Source organism: Oryx dammah, unplaced genomic scaffold (genome assembly GCF_014754425.2).
Source record: "Oryx dammah isolate SB20612 unplaced genomic scaffold, SCBI_Odam_1.1 HiC_scaffold_16, whole genome shotgun sequence".
Lineage (NCBI taxonomy): Eukaryota > Metazoa > Chordata > Mammalia > Artiodactyla > Bovidae > Oryx > Oryx dammah.
In genome coordinates this window covers 48,806,133-48,810,266 of record NW_024070200.1, presented here as the reverse complement: position 1 = coordinate 48,810,266, position 4,134 = coordinate 48,806,133, and positions in this window count along the sequence as shown.

The following is a 4,134-nucleotide window of genomic DNA, read 5'->3' as shown; positions in this document are numbered from 1 at the left end:
AAAACCTTGCGTGCACCAGGACCCAGAGGCCCACAGAGACTGAACCAGACCTGCCTTTGAGTGTTTGAGTATCTCCTGTGGAGGCATGGGTGAGCAGTGGCCTACCATGAGGACAGGGCCTCTGGCTGCAGCAGACCTGGGTCATGTAGCGTGCAGCATAAGCCGTCTTGAAGGAGGTCGCCATTAGCCCTACCATAGCGCTGCCAAGCAGACGACCCACAGACTACAGAACAATTATACCAAAGAAATTCTCACACTGTTAAGAAAATTCTAGGACCCACAACAGATTGGGGATCTGGCAGAGGGACTGAGAACCCCCAGTGAATCTGACTTTGGAGGCCAGTGGGATTTGATTACAGAACTTCCACAGGACTAGGTAAACAGATTCTTGGAGGGCACAAACAGAAAAGGCTTCAAAAGGAGCTGGAAATGTGGATTTTCCTGTGAAATAAAAACACTGCAGCTATCTAACATTTAGGGAAAAAATAATACACATTGTATACATTCTTTTCTGCTTTATTGACTATGCCAAAGCTGTTAACTGTATGGATCACAATAAACTGGGGAAAATTCTGAAAGAGATGGGAATACCAGACCACCTGACCTGCCTCTTGAGAAGCCTATATGCAGGGCAGGAAGCAACAGTTAGAACTGGACATGGAACAACAGACTGGTTTCAAATAGGAAAAGGAGTATGTCAAGGCTGTATATTGTCACCCTGCTTATTTAACTTCTATGCAGAGTACATCATGAGAAACGCTGGGCTGGAAGAAGCACAAGCTGGAATCAAGATTGCTGAAGAAATATCAATAACCTCGGATATGCAGATGACACCACCCTTATGGCAGAAAGTAAAGAGGAACTAAAAAGCCTCTTGATGAAAGTGAAAGAGGAGAGTGAAAAAATTGGCTTAAAGCTCAACATTCAGAAAACTAAGATCATGGCATCTGGTCCCATCACTTCATGGGAAATAGATGGGGAAACAGTGGAAACAGTGTCAGACTTTATTTTGGGGGGCTCCAAAATTGCTGCAGATGGTGATTACAGCCATGAAATTAAAAGACGCTTACCTCTTGGAAGGAAAGTTATGACCAATCTAGATAGCATATTCAAAAGCAGAGACATTACTTTGCCAATAAAGGTCAGTCTAGTCAAGGCTATGGTTTTTCCAGTAGTCATGTATGGGTATGAGAGTTGGACTGTGAAGAAAGCTGAGCACTGAAGAGTTGATGCTTTTGAAGTGTGGTGTTGGAGAAGACTCTTGAGAGTCCCTTGGACTGCAAAGAGATCCAACCAGTCCATTCTAAAGGAGATCAGTCCTGGGTGTTCTTTGGAAGGAATGATGCTAAAACTGAAACTCCAGTACTTTGGCCACCTCATGGGAAGAGTTGACTCATTGGAAAAGACTCTGATGCTGGGAGGGATTGGGGGCAGGAGGAGAAGGGGACGACAGAGGATGAGATGGCTGGATGGCATCACCGACTCGATGGACGTGAGTTTGAGTGAACTCTGGGAGTTGGTGATGGACAGGGAGGCCTGGTGTGCTGCAATTCATGGGGTCGCAGAGTCGGACACGATTGAGTGACTGAACTGACTGAATGACTGATACATTCTTTTCCTGAAAACTCCCTTAAGAGACACCAAACACCTTCAAGACACACAGGTTTGCAGCCCCTAATCTGGAGCAAGTCAAGCTTGCATGCACTTGTGTCCAGAGTGGAACCAGGGCCTTCTGGGTCCTCTGTGAGGGAATGGGGGGGGAGCGGGTACAGGTAGCTGGCATTACTGTGTTTTGTTTCAGGCCCTCTGAGGAGCCTTTCACATGCTTTTATTCATTTTCTTGACACAAATCAGGTATTAAGCCCATTGTACAAATTAGGAAACTGAAGCTGTGATGAAAAACTTGCCCAGGATCATCCAGCTCTAAAGTGTCTCCTCCAGGCCCCACAGCCTCCTTGTCACTCTGAGTCTCCATCTCCCCTCCTCCTTCTCTGTCCTTCTGGCACCTCCTCCTCCTTCTTCTGTCCCGGCCATGACCTTCTCGGCTCACTGTCCTCCAGTCCACATGCCTGATGCTGGGCAGGCAGGGCTCAGCAACATCCAGGCTGTGCTCTGATGTAGCACATGCCACGGAGAGTGGCCCCATGTCCGCGCTCACAGAAGAGTGGAGGATGGGCTGCTGGCAAACTCAGGTAAACCTCCTGCTTTACAGGTGGGGGAACTGAGGCCCTGAGAGGGCACAGGCCTTACCCAGGGTCACACAGAAGGAAACCCCATGTCTCTCTTTCCCCAAGCTCTGCTTCTGTGGTGTTAAATGGACCCAAAGTTATTATTTAGCCATAGGTGTAAATTGCAGGGTCATTTTAACAATAAATTGGGAACAAATTCAGGGACAGAGTGACACCCCAGCCTGTCTCTCAGCCAGTGCCCCTCCCCCACCCCGGTAATGCCCACTGGGAGGCCCACAGGCTCCAGAGCTCCCCTGGCAATTGGGGCTCAAGGAGCTTTGTGAGTCCAGGGAGGTTCTCAGGTCTGCTCTGTTTCTCTTTCTGCCTCAGCTTGTCCCAGGGTTTTTTATCAGCAAAGGTGATATAATAATCCCCTGATGGCAGGAAGCTGGCTGGGGCTCAGGGTGCTGGCCCCTCAGCCCTGGGGGCCTCTCAGCAAATAGTCCCTTGGAAACAGGGCAGCTGTCCCTGAGGAGGGGGCGGGCTGGGAGGGGCCTCACTCCCCCCACACTGGACCCTGGAGGAGCCCCTGTGTGAGCAGGACTGCAGCCCTGGCTGGCGAGACTGTCTTGGGCAGGTGACCTGGGCAATTCCATGGTCTCCAGGGTCCCTGCCACTCTGGCCATGTGTCCCTGTCACAGCCCTGAAACCCCTTCAGGCCCCTGTTTCCTGTCTCAGTTCCAGTCCAGGCCCCTCCTCCATGGGAAGGTTGGCTCCATGTCTGCATCTCTTCTGGGTCAGAAGACCCCTACTGGGCTGCCTCAGGGCCACCGGGACCCTGGGATCCCCCTAGTCATCTCCACTCTGCCCTCGACCCCACCACAGTCCTGGGAGCATCCTCAGGGTTGTCCCCTCCCAGGGGTCCTGCAGGGGCCTCCTCTTTCAGCTCCTGCCCTTAAAAGGGGGCCGGTCATCCGTCCATCCCCACCCCCTCCCTGGATGCCCTGAAAGGCCCCCCATCAGCATCAGACACAGCAGCCTTGTTCATTTCCAGTCCCTTCTTCCAGCTTGGAAGCTGCTAACCAGTCTCCCAAGCCAGGAAAATCCTCGCAGGTAGGACTACTCCTAAATCTTTCCAGACTCCTACATAGATGGCAACTTTGGAGCTTCAGAGCCCAAAATTATGTTAATTTATTCTGTGGTTCCTCAATGATGTTCTACTTTGGAGTCACACTGGGTTGTGGCGGGGAGTCCTCTCCTCCCCAGGGGGGAAGAATCACATGTGAAGGCAAAATGGGGGGAGGGGATTCAGAACAGTCCCTACTCCCACGTCATCTTGTCCCCACAGCCTTGCTCTCACCCCATGGCTCCTCCCTGCTCACCTCTGAAGTTGCCCTCCTCTGGGTGGGGCTATGTCTCCTCAGATGGCAGCTCCTTCTAGTGATGCTGCAGGAAGGACAGGCCAGGATATGTCTGAAGTATCTGACAATACTTCAGGTTGTCCCGGCTGTGTCTTCAGGTTGCTGTGGAAGGAGGCTGTGGCCCTGAAGATGTGTCCTGGGTCCCAGAGCCCTGGTCTTTGGTCCTGGGCTCCCACCCACAGGCCCTGCTGACATGCTGGGCTTTAGACCAAAGTGTTCATACCCACAGTTTTGGCATTTTACCTGGATTCCCACTTCCTAGTCATGCCACCTAGGGAAGGAACTTGATTCCACAGCCTTAGTTTTCTCATCTGTAAAATGGGGTTAGCAGTAAAATCCACAGTTCCTTTTCTGAAACCCTTAGAGTCAGATCTGCTCCAGAGAGGTGATATGGTACATCTACTCTACATGACATCACACCCCACTGGGGTGTGAACACACCCTATATTCAGACATTAGTGTTTCTGCAGCTGAACTTTTGAAATTTCACACTAAGTGAATTAAATAGATATCATGAATTGTCTCATGTCTGTTCAGGTCAAATT